The sequence below is a fragment of the Muscardinus avellanarius genome, assembly GCF_963383645.1.
Source record: "Muscardinus avellanarius genome assembly, chromosome: 2".
NCBI classification, from domain to species: domain Eukaryota; kingdom Metazoa; phylum Chordata; class Mammalia; order Rodentia; family Gliridae; genus Muscardinus; species Muscardinus avellanarius.
Window position 1 is genome coordinate 54,935,740 of NC_137787.1, and position 16,324 is coordinate 54,952,063.

Genomic DNA, 16,324 nt, shown 5'->3' on the forward strand with positions numbered 1-16,324 from the left:
TGCCAGACATTTTTCTAAGCAACTTTTATGAATTATCTCATTAAATCCTCATAATAGCATCAAGAACTACAAATATATTCTCATATAAAAATGGGAATAAAATTATCTTATGGGTTTTGTTGTGGGGTTTAAGGAACTGAAATAATGCATGACAGCAAATATTAAAATTAAAGAAGTTGTAATAATTATTATCATCTCTTAGTTTATGCTCAAGGAAACTAAAATAGTTTTTAAAATCTCAAGGTTTTAAATAGTTTAAAAATTGTTAATCTGAGGTTAAACACCAGTAGGTGATGGAGGAACTTGGTATAAATTTATATATATATATATATATATCTACGTCTAGACTTTGAAACTTTGACCACTTTGTTTTACCAGGTCAGTGGTATACTTTATAATACTTGTGAAGTATATCATATTTACTATACTGTTTAAAGTCTACCCTGAGGCTGGGCGTGGTGGTGCACGCTTGTAATCCCCGTGCTTGGGAGGCAGAGACAGGAGGATCGCGCAGGTTCGAAGCCAGCCGTGCGCGCTGGCTTAGGAGACCCTGTTTCCAAATAAAAATGTAAAAATAGGTCTGGGAGTGTAGCCCAGAGGTAGAAGGGCTTCCAGGAACCCCGGTACCACAAAAAAAAAAAAAAGTCTACCCTGAAAAAAGGACTTGAAACACTTGCCAGGAAGCATCTATAGCATCTTACTTGAAGATTATCTCGGTAGTGTTCTTTTCTCAGCATCATAGCCTAAAACTCTATGTAGAGTCTTGAGACTGACAACATTCTGGGCCAACATTCATGTTATGATGTGTTTCTCAATACTCACGTGCCTCATGACTGTCATTACTAGTTGAGATTTCTCACATGCCTTGGGATGCATTGGGCAGGCACTACGGGAGAAATGGCAGGCATTGCTTCATGTTAACCTAAAGAAATTTTAAAAACACTTATAAAACACACTGGTTTGTGACCAATTATCAGGTTTTATGTTTAGCAGAGTTTCCTAATCAAAACACAAATGCTATAGCCTACAGGAGAGATTCAAAATTGAATTAGTCCTTGGGTAAGTGTATAATGGATTGTCACTTTTCACTGCAAATAAATGAAGTAAAAAGTAATCAGGCAATATCCTCACAGTATGAGTTAATAGGAAATACACAATAATTCATATTAAACAAATTATTAAGCCCCCTAGCATTCACCAGGCTACCATTAGTGGTAATACAATTGTGTGGTATTTATGCAGATAATATATATAACTTCAAGAATTTTATTATAGTCCTTTATAACTGTATTGCTGTTTGAGGCAGGTGGTTGGATATTTGCAATGGCTACATTTTCGAGCTCTGTGATAGTGCTCAAATCCACCACTTTTTTTCACTAAGAAAAATATTTTATTTCATTTTTGAAAAAATATCTTAAGTAGAAAAATGAATGTATTTTGTTAAGTTATATACTGTAGTAGTTTTTTTTTTTATCCAAGGAAAAGAGATGAGCAATATTCATTTATTTAGAGAGGCTTTGCAATATGATTTAATATTTGTAGGGATAGTTCCTCTCATAGATTTTCAGTACTTCTTATTCATCTTTGGCGGTTAATTTTTTAATATATACTTTAGTATCATGTTATCTAGGTTAAGAAAAAACTTGGTATTTTTATTGAAAGCACATTATACTCATAAATTTAGAAGAACCAACATCTTGATGCTGAGAATATCTTGCCAAAGACAAGGGATACCACTTCTTTGTTCCACTCTGCTTTTATATCTCCCACAGAGTATTTTAAATTTTAATTTCCTATGATGTTTATTTTTAAATATTTCTATTGGTGGTCTCATAGTATTTTGTAGTTTTCGTCACATATATTTTGAATATTTCTTGTTAAGTTTATCCGCATATAATTTACTTTTATAGCACTTTGATAAATTTAGTTTTTTGCTTCATTATATTTTCTTGCTGGTTATTTGTATGTATAGGAAGGCAATTGAGTTTTGCATCTCATATCCTGTACCTTCCTGAATTACTTTATTGTTATTTGACATCATTGGTCTCTAGGGATTTTCCAGGTATACTAATGTGTTTTCTATAAATAGAAAGATTCCACTTCTTAAACACATGTCTTGTGTTTAGTTACAGCCCTATTTTATTTTTTATTTTTTTAAATTTTTTTTTAATTTTTTTTATTTTTTGGTGGTACTGGGGTTCCTGGAAGCCCTTCTTCCTCCGGGCTACACTCCCAGACCTATTTTATATTTTTGAAACAGGGTCTCTTACGCCAGCACGGCTGGCTTCGAACCTGCGCGATCCTCCTGTCTCCGCCTCCCAAGCGCGGGGATTACAAGCGTGCGCCACCACGCCCGGCCTTATTTTTTATTTTGAAACCAGGTTTCACTAAGTTGTGGAGGGCCTTGCTAAGTAGGTGAGGCTGGCTGTGAACCTGCGACCTCCTATTTCAACCTCCCAACTACTGGGGTTACAAGTGTGCACCACCACATCTGGCTTTTAATTATTTTTTAATTTAAAATTTAATTATGTTTTAGTATTTTTGTTTATATTTTTCCTTTCACCCAGAAATTGTTTAGCAGCAATTTTTTTAGTTTACAAGTGTTTTTTCTCTTTCAAAATTTTCTGTATTTATTGCCTTGTAGTTAGTGTGACCTAATTACCACTTATTTTGTGTATATCCCATTAGTTCATGAGAAAAGAGTATAGTCTCTTTTAGTTTTGTTCCATGTTTTTCTTCCTTTAGTAGCCTTTATTAGATATAAATCCATATCTAGTATTTTGAACATGATATAATACATTTTTTTGGTACTGGGGATGAAACAGAGGGACATTCTACCTCTGACCTTCACCCCACCTCTATTTTTTATTCTTAATTTGAAACAAGGTCTCACTAAGTTGCGGGGGCCTTACTAAATAGCTGAGGCTGGCCGCAAACTTTTGATCCTCCTGTCTCAGCCTCCCAAGTACTGAGATTACAAGTGTATGTCACCATGTCCAATTGGAATATTTTAAAAATCATGATGCAGCATAAAAATTGTGTAGCAGCATAAGTATATTTTAGAGATGTAGTAATAATGACAAAATATTATAAATGTATTTATGTGGTTTAAGGATTCTTTGATGTCATTTCCATCCTAATAAATGCCAAAATGTAGGTGTTATGTAACATATGCACACCTAGCATCTACATAAATACACACATGCATACATTTACATGCCTAACAAAATGTACATGTTACATAAAATAACATGTACCTCTCACATAAAATACATTAACTGTCACTCAAGTAAAACTTGCTATGATAATGTGCATCTCCTTAATGAAAATATAAGCTTAGGCCTGGCATGGTGGTATACCCTTTCAACCCCAGCATTTGGGAGCCCGAGACAGGAGGACTGTGGTTCATGGATAGTCTCAGCTACTACTTAGGCCCTTTCCAACTAAGTGAGACCCTGTTTCAAAATAAAGATTAAAAAATAGGGCTAGGGTATAACTCGGAGTTAAAATCCCCTGGGTTCCATCCCTGGTACTGAAAAAAAAAAAAAAAACCCAAACCTTAAAATTCTCATTAATATGTATTATGTTATCCACAAATCTTTTCAATAATCTTTATTTATATAATGGAATATGTTTATTGGAATAACAGTGTGATTTATTTTTTGAGGTTCCAAAGATAATTAAAATCTACTCTTTATTTATTTATTTATTTATTTATTTATTTATTTATTTATTTATTTTTGTGGTACTGGGGTTCCTGGAAGCCCTTCTACCTCCGGGCTACACTTCCAGACCTATTTTTATACTTTTTATTTGGAAACAGGGTCTCCTAAGCCAGAGCAGCTGGCTTCGAACCTGTGCGATCCTCCTGTCTCGGCCTCCCAAGCGTGGAGATTACAAGCGTGTGCCACCATGCCCGGCTAAAATCTACTCTCTTTAAAGTGTGTGTATATATATTATTTTGAAATAGGGTCTCACTGCGTTGCAAAGGGCCTCGCTAAGTAGTAGCTGAGGGTGTCCATGAACCACGATCCTCCTGTCTGTCTCCCAAATGCTGAGGTTACAAGGGTGCACCACCATGCCAGGCCTAAGCTTATTTTTTGATTAAGGAGATGTACATTATCATAACAAGTTATACTTGAATGACAGTTAAAGCATTTAAAGTGTGTGTATATAGCCGGGCGTGCTGGCGCACGCTTGTAATCCCCGCACTTGGGAGGCGGAGACAGGAGGATCGCGCAGGTTCGAAGCCAGCCGCGCTGGCGTAAGAGACCCTGTTTCAAAAATATAAAATAGGTCTGGGAGTGTAGCCCAGAGGTAGAAGGGCTTCCAGGAACCCCAGTACCACCAAAAAAAAAAAAAAAAAGAAAGAAAAAAAGTGTGTGTATATATATGTGTGTGTGTGTTTGTGTGTGTACATACACACACATGATGGTGCATACTTATAATTCTCGCATATGGGAAGCTGAGACAGGATCATGGGTTCACGGAGAGCCTCAGCTACTTAGTGAGGTTATTTGCAACTCAGACCCTGTATCAAAATAAAGAATAAAAATAGGGCTGGAGATATAGCTTGGAGGTAGAATGCCCCTGGGTTCCATTCCCAGTACCAGTAAAAAAAATAAAGTGTATGTATTTTCATTTCAGTGAGAAAACAATGAAAAGCTTTCTAACTAGATAAAATCATTAAATTAAAACATGTTCAGGAAATTGTTCCCCAGTATTCTTATGATTTACTAGTTTTGACTAAATGTACAATTATATCATCAAATTAGAGTTTTGTGAAGCTAGCATCTACACACATATGTTTATTTTAACTAATCCTGAGGTTGATTTTTTTCCTAAACCCAGTAAGATGTATTTCTTTTTGCTCTCAATTTCATTTAGTAAAAGTGATATACTTAAATAGGTCAACTGCATAGCAACTTTTAAACTGAGCAAAAAATATCAGTTTTGAAAAAATGTAATAAGTGGATGATATATTTGGCTGTTTTCTCTCTTTGTTCTCCTCTGTTGGTTTTTCACTCTCGCTCTGGTTTCTAGTTTGGGCTCCTTTATTATTTAAATGTTAAGGTATTGAAGTGATTATTTGGGCAGCAGGTGATTCTTTCTACTAATTGCTGTTCGGTTAGTTTTAGCTATTAGAAAGAGACTTATTTACATTGACAAACTGCATGTGAATTTAGAAATTACAAGGTTTTGTTTATGTTGTAAGTAGGCTGTGGCACTAACATTATTTTCAGTTGTACTGGAAAGATCAGCATGCATGAGCTTTTGTTGACATTAGGAGAAATTGATTCGTTTTAGTATAAATTGCCTGAGACAAAATATCTCCAACTCTGAGCTCTTCTGGGAAGTTGTCAGATCTGTGTGTGAAAGGCTTTTACCATCATTGTTACACATTAACAGGGCATAGTTTAATATTAATAGCTCCTGCAAATTCTGGTTGAGTTTTTTCCTGGTGTTTGGGTTTTATCCCTGCAACAGTTTGGTTGCTTTTCTGTGTGAAATAGTTGTGAATACACACAGGACCACGGCAAGGTTCTGGGCTCTTAACTTTGATGAACACCAAGCCATTTCCATTGCGCTACCCTCAAAACAGCACAGATGTGAGTCTGGGAGTGGCGTCCCTGCCGCTCTCCTAAGCCTTTGTTTGGAGAACACCCTGATTAACCCCCACCCTTCATGGTTCATTGACTCACTGATAAATCAAGTTTAAACTAGTACATATTAGCACATTTGTTACTAACAGAGGAACAGTTGGCCATTCTGTTTTACATTGTTGGTTCATTGCAAACTGGCGTGCTAAAAAGGTCTCTACTCCAGGGTATGAATTGAGAGGTTACCAAAGGACTGAGAACCAAGTCAGTTGCATATTAATGTTGAATTATACTTACATTTAAATCTTGAATTATCAATTTGGGTGATGCTCCACTATTGTAACGTTATGGATAAATGATCACTGCCACTTTAAAATTCATTTTTTCTAGACATTTGGGGATTTTTCTAGACATGTGGCTCAATAATTGCTTTTATATTAAACAGTTTGTCATAAGTGGATCAGAGGAGCGCAAGGGCATGCTTATCTAATGCCTGGTGCTGCATTCTAAAAATGTTTTTCAAATTCTTTGTAGGTAGTGATTTCGTGTAAATCCTTGTGGTGTGCTCTATCTCTGTGGTACATTGAAATGTTTCTGCTCAGTCAAGAGGATTGGGATAGCTTGTCTACTTCCTCAAGAAAACAAAACAAAACTAAATAAACTGACAATTTGTCTAGTGATTATTTTCCTAAAACTTAACTTTTTCCCTCTCTTTTACCTTCCTATCCCGATTTTCAAAGTCTCTTAAGTACTTTTGTTATTATTGCAGTTCTTTTTGTGAAATATAGGTTTACAGAACCACCTGGCAGTTTTCAGCAGTGAATTTGCCCTGGCTTCATCTACTGGTGCCGTTCCCCTGGCCACCTGCCTCGTTGAGTTTCTCTTTTGTGAAATGATGAAGCTTGAGTGCCGGATGGGGCTAAGGGACAGCACTGAGTCCAAGACTGAGATAAGAAAATTGAGATTGCATTTCAAAACAAGGGTCTGTCATGTAGTCTAAAGGCTGTTGTTTTCAGGTCCACTGTCTGATTTTTCTTACTGATGATTTGTTTCTGTAAGGTAAATTATGTTCTGTACAAAAGGGTCAGTATTTTCCGGGCTGCTATAAATATTATAAATTTAAATTAGAAAAGATTTTGCCAGCTCTTAAGTATGATTTTTCTGCAGAGTCTAAGTTTATAAATATAGGGAACATGTATGAGATAGGAATTGAATGACCATATTTTAAAAACTCAGCAGCAGTAAGAGGTTGTTCACTTTTCATGCTAAATGGTTCTTCCAAAGGATTTGGATGTCTATTGCAAAACCCTCTTTGGAAAAATCTTTGTTTATTCAGTAAGTAATTGTTTTAGCTTTTCTGATTAATTTAGGAAGTACTTTATAATTTCAGACTTTAGATCACAGTAATTTAAAGAGAGAAACTTTATATATTAAATGATTTATTTTCAGCACTGAGCTCTTGGTTTCTTTAATGAGATTAGGACAGAAGTTTTGTATTTTTTTAAAGTTTTGTTCTTTTAAAGAATATTAAATGAGTGTATATATTTATTGGGCATCTACTGTGTACCAAACCGTGTTCTAGGAGCAAATAGCTATAGCAGAGCTGAGCTGTGAAGTTCTTGATTTCAAGGAGCTTGCAGACTACTAGTAGAAGAGGTGTTGAAAAGTAATTGCTGCTAATTTAAATATTCAAAGAATCTTTTTATTACATCAAATGACAGTGTGTACTGCCAAAGAATGGGGTGAAATTTCTTGCTATTATGGACAGCGGAAGGGTTGTGGTCAAAGAAGGCTTCATGGACTGAAGTGTTAGAAGAAAGCTGAGAGGAATAGAGGAAGGGGTTTGTATGGCTGAGGGCAAGATGTTTTAAGCAGACGAGGCAGGAAGTGTAAAGAATTGAGCAAGTCCATGTGTGGAGGTGAGTCAGCCCTGGGCAGAGTAGATTGCAGAGGTGCTGGGGGGGGGGGGGATAAAGGGCTTTGCCAGCTTTGTATTTTTTTTTTTTTTTTTTTACTTTTATTTTGAGAAAAATGGAAAACAACTTGGAGGTTTTGAACAGAGGTGTGGCATGATACAACTTCATTTTCAAGTGACTACTATGTGTAGTATGGACTATGTAAGTGAATGAAAAGATTGAAGCAGGAGACAAATGAAATGGAAATAATCCAGGCAGGATGTGGTGACTTAACTCAGGCCAGGAGTGGGCGAGGTGTAAAAACTGGTCACTGCATGTCATGGGGAACGCCGAGTACACAGGCCAGGCTTGTTGGGAAAAAGCAGGGTTTCAGCTTTGAATATGTTAGTATGAAATGTCTGCTATGCAAATGTGTTGGTCATATTTCAGTTGAATATAACATAAAGTGCCCTAGCTATTCTAAGTATAAAGGTGTTTTATGGAGGTAATATCAATGGAGAGAGGAGAACCTAGCATGCCAAATACACTGGTGGCCTACAGCCATCGCCACATTGGTTTAATTTCTCTTCACCCACATTTGCAGCTTCTTGAAACTTGTCTCGTTGCCATTACACTGAAGGAAACAAAAGCTTATGGAGGGTTCTCCACGACACAACAAAAAGAAGGTACTAAAGCATTACACCACTACCAAGAGTGTTCCTGAAAGGTAGCAGAGAATAGAGCACTTCTTAATGGGCAGAACTCCAAGCAGCTGATGCTAGCTGTCAAGGAGTAGTAGTGATGGCTAGAGGGATTGATGTATTCTATAGGTGCATGGATGGTAGATAAGAACTTGGCCAAACACTCAGGAACCTAGGAGAAGAGTATTTGGTGATATGTATAGGTAGAAAGTGTATTTTCCCAAAATTGGACAGAGCATGAAGAGATGTAGGTTTTATGTAAATGCTCACAGAGGAAGCTTTAGTTAGAGGAGAAAATTGACAAGATGCACTATTGTACAAATGTCAGTCATTGTCACTACACAGCAAAGCTCGGGGCTTGCACATGCATGCATTACCAAGGCGCATTGGTGCAGGTATGGGAGAGATATATGGCTTTAACAAGTGCTTCTGCTCACCAGAATTCATTGAGCTACTACCACTGTTAAGTAATTTACTTGCAAACAGATCAACCTTGTGTTATATTCTAGCTGGGAGACAAAACTGTTCTTTTAGAGTAGTTTTTAGCTTCATAAACAGATTTAGGAAATGAGAAAAGTAGAAGCAATGTACATCTTACTTTGTTATCCAGTGGCCTGCTCAAAATATTTTGCTGCCTGCCTCTGAGACTTTGAACTCTGATGAATTAGCACTTTTGTATGAAAGATACTTTCACACGGGCTCATGACAATGGTTTAACTAGATTGGACATGTAGAGTTACCAGACCATGTTAGCGAATAAGCTAACTGAACATACAAATAGAAAAAAAAATTAATTTCTTGGCAATAAGTAGTTCTTTTTTAAATAAATTTTTATTGGTGCATTGTAGTCATACATCTCAATAGGAAAAAAAAAACTTTTGAAGGTATACATGTACACATCACCCAATCAGCCCCTACCCAATCTCTAACCCCTTCCCTCCTACCCTCACTTGGCTTCCTGATGGACGTTGATATGTTTAAGTACATCATATGCTTTAAAGAGTTTCCATTATCCTCCCCCTTATCCCCTCAGATATGTCACCTTCATTGCTTCTCCATAGGTCCCTTCTTCATCTAGAGTTCCTCCTGTTACCTATTTCTCCCTAATATTTTGTACATTAAGAAAAGCATCTTATTTCTTTTTTTTTGTGACATTTCACTGTAAATGCCATAATTTTGTTCTCTCTTATGGATGAGCAAAATTCTATTGTGTACATATCCCATAGTTTTGAAATCCACTCATTTGTTGAAAAACATCTTGGCTGATTCCACAGTTTGGCAATGGTGAACTGTGCAGCTATGAACATGGTTGTTCATGCATTAGTTTGGTATTTTGATTTTCATTCTTTTTGGTAGATACCCAGAGGTGGTGTTGCTGGATCATATGGTAAGTTTGTTTTCCTTCTTCTGAGGTTCTTCTCTACTGTTCTCCAAAGTGTTTGCACCAACTTGCAATCCCACCAATAATGTACTAGAGCTTCTATTTCTCCACACTTATTCCCACTTACTGAAAACCTGAAAGCCAGAAGATGAGTAACTTTGACAGGATGATCCATTCATAACCAATGTTTTTTTAAATAGATGTCACTTGGGTCTGGAAATCTGCTGAGAGATTAGGTGAGGCAGCAGCAGCTTCTATTGCTTCCTGGCCACACAGTTGAAGAAACCCACTAGCCCTTTGCTGTGAAGCAGGCGGTATGGCTCCAGGCCCAGCCCACTGGCCCCAGACCGGGCCTCGCCACCCAGTAGGCTCTGATTACTGTCACTGTGGGCATGACGTTTACAGGGGTTCCTATTTTCCTCCATATATTCTGCCTCTGAGCTGGACCTTCAGCCCTATTTGAACTTTTATTTTGAAATAATTTCACTAAGTTTCTGAAGACCTCACAAAGTTGCTGACTGGCTTTGAAGCTGCCATCCTCCTATCTCAGTCTTCCAGGTACTGGGATTACAGGTGTGTGCCACCATGCTCAGATCCCAAGCCTCTTTTAATAAGAATGAATAGAGATATTATCAATGTGATACATATACATCTTATTTATAAAAGCACCGTGGAAACACATGAGGTATTCTCATTGGATCCTAAAACTGGACAAGAGTATTCTTTACCAGCACCATTAAGTCTCATTCTTCTACTGAGACCAACCAAGATGAGTAGAGCAGATGAAAATGGATTTGTAGACAGTTAGAAAGGGGAATATAAAATGATCATCATTGCACATAAAATAATTGTTAACTTGGAAAAATCAAGAAAATAAAGGGGCAATCTGTGATGAAAAATGAGAGAATTAAAGGAAGGCTCAGATGTAGAAATCAATAGTATATATATATAGTCAGTTTCCAGCTGGGAGATGAGTTAGAGAGAAAATCATATTGGAAACAGTAACAAAAACGATAAACCTTTATTGACATCTAGCTGAAAAAATAACTGCTAATGGGAAATACAGGAGATTTAATTACATGGAAAAAACAACATATTTCAGAATAAAATTATTGAACCTAGTAAAAGTACCATTTGTTAAGATAATTTGTTTAATAAGATCCCATAAAATACCAAAAGCACTTACTATGCTAGATAAATTTATTTTAAAGAACATGTATGCACTGGGGATGTAGCTAAGTGGTAGAGTATGTGGCTAGCATGCACAAATGCTCTTGGTTCAATCTCTTGCACCAAAAATTTAAAATATATGGGGAAAGATGGATTATCAAATGAGCAATGGGACAGGTGGATAGTTATTTGTAAAATAAAGCCAAATTCTGATTTTGTACCTTATATCAAAATTTCCTATAGGAGCCGGGCGTGGTGGCGCACCCTTGTAATCCCAGTGCTTGGGAGGCTGAGACAGGAGGATCACACAGGTTCGAAGCCAACCTCAGCAGCTTAGTGAGGCTCTCAAAAACTTAGTGAGACCCTGTTTCCAAATAAAATATAGGTCTGGGAGTATAGCCCAGAGGTAGAAAAGCCCCTGGGTTCCACACCTCCAACACCATCAAAAAAAATTCCTATAGGATTTTTAAATGTGAAATTGAAAGTATTAGAAGAAATAAGTTTTTACGTCTCAAAGGAGGACATTTATTTTATTTAATTTAATTTTTATTTTTTATTTTTGAAATACTGGGGATGAAACCAAGGGGTATTCTACCTCCAAGCTACACCTCCATCCCTAATTTTTTTATTATTTTAAAACAGGGTCTCACTGAGTTGCAAAGGGCCTCATTAAGTAGTAGCTGAGGCTGTCTGAGAACCGCGATCCTCCTGTCTCAACCTTCCAAATGCTGGGATTACAAGCATGAGCCACCACACTTGGCTCAAAGGACATTAAATAGGATTTAAACCCAGAAGCCATAAAAGAAATAATTGATACATTCAACAACAGTGTAGAGAAAATACCATAAATTTAAAAAATCAAAGGTACATGACAAGCATGCCTATAATTTCAGTAGTTGGTAAGCTGAGACAGGATTGCAAATTTGAGGCTGGCTTCAGCAATTTAGACTGTGTTTCAAAATAAAAATGGGCTGGGGCATAGCTCAGAGGTAGAACACCCCTGGGTTCAGTCCCTAGTAACATATACATATGTGCTTACACATACACAAGTAAAGGACACACTGTAAAGTATTTCTAATTCATAGAACTGATGAGGTTGATTTTCTTACTGCACAAAGCACTGCTATAATTAATATGACAAAACACAAAGAAAATATTCATAAACTGACAGTTCAAAGAAAAATAGCTCTTAAAAAAAGGTTTTTTATGCTGGGCGTGGTGGCACACGCTTGTTATCCCCGCGCTTGGGAGGCAGAGACAGGAGGATCGCGCAGGTTCAAAGCCAGCCACACGTGCTGGCTTCAGAGACCCTGTTTCCGAATAAAAATGTAAAAATAGGTCTGGGAGTGTAGCCCGGAGGTAGAAGGGCTTCCAGGAACCCCAGTACCACCAAAAAAAAAAAAAAAAGGTTTTTTATTCTCCCTGATATGAGACTATAATGCACCAAAAAGTATAAAATTAAATAATAAAGGAAATATAAGTGGAAATTGTAGTAAGATATAGCTTTTACCTTTTTTAGATTAAAAAACTTGAAAACGGCCTTGATATATGTTTATGAGTATGGAAGAAAACACTCTGGTAGTCCCTGGTAGAGTATAAATTGGAAGCAATAATATTTAAATGTATTGTATACTTGCACTTTTCTAAACACTCTACCTTTTTTCATTACAAGTACTTTATGCAGAAAGCCCTTTTGTAATTCACATATTATAGGTGAGAAAAGTTGAAGAAAAGTTAGATGAGAGGGAGAAGTAATCCAAAGTCACAGTTTGTGAGTGGCAGAGTTAAGACCAGTTACTTTTATTCAAGCTTCTACTTTTTGGGGTTGCAATTCTTGCTATTTCTGTGGCTGGAAAATTAACAATATAATTAGTGATTTAAAATATAAATGTCCTAGCTGGGCGTGGTGGTGCACGCTGGTAATCCCCATACGGGAAGCTGAGACAGGAAGATTGTGCAGGTTTGAAGCCAGCCTCAGCTACTTAGTGAGGCTCTCAGCAACTTAGTGAGACCCTGTTTGTTTCCAAATAAAATATAAAATAGGTCTTGGAGTATAGCCCAGAAGTAGAAAGCCCCTGGATTCCACCCCCAGTACCACACACAAAAACAAAAACAAAAAATGAAAGCCCTTTGAGCCAATGAGCCTACTTCTAGAAGTTTGCCTAGCAACTGGTCTATTTTGCATCAAATAGATGCAAATATAGCTCATTACAGTATTGCTTGAAGTGAAGATTGGAAACAGTCTAGATCTGTACCAACGAATAGGAGGCAACTTTAATTAGAGTGAGGTAGCATTCTATATAGTGGTATGAAATCTTTAAAATAAAAGTGCAATACAAGAAAAAAGCAAGATAGAAAGCCACAGAATATATGCATGTTGACAAATGTGTGGAGTATTTCTGGAAGAATTCTTCAGTAGTTGTTTCCCAAGAGGAAAACAAGCTATTGGGGGAATGGGCTAAAGGAGATTTTGAATTCTGTACCGATATATGTGCTCTAAACTGCACTGAAAATGGTCAACATGTTGCTTTCAAACATAGAAGGTTACATCAGGGTCAGTTGGTGAAGAGCAAACTTAGCCTGGGATCTCATGCAGATCCAGCTTCAGACTCAGACACTGGCCAGACAGCAGAGAGGGAAAGGGAATTTGAAGACCCTCCAGCTTTGGGAACATTGCTCCTTCCAGCTCTGAGTTGGCGGGAGGAAGAGAGTTCTGAGGGCTTGAAGTGCCTGGGGCAAGGCCCCACCCCTGCCTGTTCTCCTGGGAACACCTGCCAAGAACTCCCCACCCAGTCATAGCAGGGTACCACCTCTCTGAGGCTTCCTCACCCTCCTCCCTCCAAAGCCCTGGGCGGCCTCTCACCCTGTTGTCCTCTTCTTCGGACACCATTTTTTACTCTGCCTTCTGGAATGGATGGTCCATCATTAGTAATCACCTACATTTCAGCCACTTTTCCAAATATTCCTCTGGCTTACTTGCTTTAGTAGAGAGGTACAATCCTTACTGGGACTGTCTCTGCTTGAGAAATGAAACGGGTAATTCTGACAGATTTACCACAGAAAGTAACCTTCTGTTTCCTTTGGTATTGGGGATTGAGCCCAGGAGCATTCTACCTCTGAGCTATACCCACAGCCATGTATATATATTAAATTTTGAAACAGAGTCTCACTAAGTTGCTGAGGCTGGCCTTGAACTTGCAATCCTCCTGCCTCAGCTTCTCAAGTACTGGGATTACAGGCATTTGCTACAACATCTGTCTTAAAGTAAATTTAACCTATATTCTTCACGTGATTTCTTGTTGTCTAGGGTTTTCAGTAAGTTTCTTGTCCCCGTCATACTTAAATAAAAGCAGTCTTAGGAGTTACCTGCTTGGTCTTTCTTACTTACAGGACAGTAATACTATCTTTTACAATGGTTTTTAAAAGCCTAACTTAGAATCATACATTGAGTTATCTATTTAGTCTCTAAAGGTAGTAATGAGAAAGGACAGAATTTAAGAATTTGTAAGTATTTTCTCTCCAGTTGATTGTTATCAAATGTGTTTAGCATCCATTACTTCTTGCCTGAATCAACTATTATTCTGACGGATGAAAATAGTGATTTTTCTCATTTTATAATGTCTTAAGTATCTATTAATTGTTATTTTACTCTGAGACACATTTTCTATTTATTGTCCTTTATTTGTGTAGTGTAACTGTCAATTTGTCAGACAAATGTCTGTTTTAAAAAATTCAATGTAGCATAATACATGACTGTCAACTTTACATTTTGTATTGTCCCAGGTTTGGCCAGTGGAAGTCCTATGATACTGGGTCTTCCTCGGAATTTTTGTAAACATAGCCTAAGAAGTATGTACTACAGGCCCATGGAGCAACGCAGGAGCAGAGAAGGCAGAGGGGCGACTTCTAGTGGTTAGGAGAGGCTCCCGGGAGGAAATGGATTTACAGTGAACCTTGAAAAGGTGGTAGAATCTTGATAAACACAGGGACAGAGTGGAGTGGAAGGGGAAACCTTCTGAAGGAAAGAAAGCCTAGCAGGCTTGGTATATGACAGTACTTCAGGGGGCCTGGACCAACGCTAAGTAAGTTAAATTGGCAATAACTCCACTCTGTACTAAGTTTCATGTATTTTCTCAGGATGATCCCACTGCCTAGAACTTCTATTTTGCTATATGGTGGGATGAAGAGTGAAAAAGGAATTCTGCACAATCCCCAAGCCCCATTCAAATACCCCTTCTGAAGTCTTTTCCGGATCTCTCATAAGAACTCACCACCCTCCTCCCATGCACTCCCCTTGGGCTTCCTGTCTTCCTGTTAACAAGTCTGTATCGGATGCTGTCTTGTGCGGCTTGTATTTATTTGTGGATACATCTTCCTCCTCAAAAGCATGAACCACATCCTAATTGCCTGGCCCTTCTTTCCAGTACTCAGCACAAATGCACAATTAAGTGTTTCTTGAGTATGTATGAGAAAGAAAGGAGAGAAGAGAGAGGGCAGGGAATGCTGTTTTAAGAAGCCAGGGCTTGCTCTGGAGTGAGGAGCTGTGGCAGCTTTTAACCAGTGAATTGCTGGTCAGAGCTGTGATGCGAGAGGGTACATTGGGAGGGGAGAATAGCAGTGATCCCCAACCCAGGAGACAGGGCAGAAGGCATGGGTGCAAGTAGTTATTACCTTTGGATCCTGGGCCATTTGAATGCAGGACCTGGGAAAAAGAATACTGAGCATGGTTTTGAGGTTTCCAGCCTAGGTAATTGGGAGGCTGACAGACGTCTTACCAAAATAGGAACCTGGGCAGTTTTATGGAAAGTGTCTAAGGAGCTCAGCATGGTCCTCTCTCTTCCTCCCAAATTCTCCCTGAATTCAAAACCATATGTTCTCCTGAAAAATTTTTGTTACAAAGACTTTTGTTATGTCAGCTATGATGAGAAATGAAATACTATTTGTAACTTGAGGTATGAAACACTGACTTTGCATTCATAGTGAACATTTTTCCACCGAATTTTACTAATGGTTTTTATTAAAAAGCTGAGGTTAATAACTGCTTTTGCAACCTTGAAACGTAGCCCTCTGAGAGCAGCTTCCCATGAAAGAAAGGATTGTCAGCTTTCTTTTGGCTTCTTCCCCTTCCTATAACAACAGAAAATTTGCTTTGCACCTGCTCCAACTGGGTTCTCAGTGATAAGCATCTTGCAAGCCCAGAAAATTGTAGTATCAAATCTCAGTTCCAACTGTGAGGCAGCCCCACCATCCACTCCCCACTGAGAGGCCATGCTTTCGTGGTCCCCAGGGGAGAGTGCCCTCCTTCAGGCTGGAACTCTGACCTACGCCTCCGTTTAGCTACCAGCACGCATTGTATTGGGCACTGGCTGTGACCCACCGCTGCTACTCCATTCTGCAAGGGGCCATTAGTAGGTCAGGCGTTGGTAGCCCTGGGGTCACCGGGGTACCTGATTCTAATAATGAACATATTTAAAGAGCGGAAGTGTACCCTTCTATTTATTACAGTCAATCACTTTTCTCCAGAAATAAACGTTAAAGTAACATGTGGCATTTTATCTGTGATTTGGTAAATGTGCA

The 16,324-nt window shown here is 38.1% G+C and overlaps 1 protein-coding gene across 3 annotated transcripts in view; it reads left to right on the forward strand.

Moving 5' to 3' along the window:
* Positions 1-16,324, forward strand: part of CERKL (CERK like autophagy regulator) — a gene marked incomplete at both ends in the record, with an annotated part of 107,886 nt that overhangs the window by 52,420 nt on the left and 39,142 nt on the right. The gene's annotated exons all lie outside the window — the stretch shown is intronic.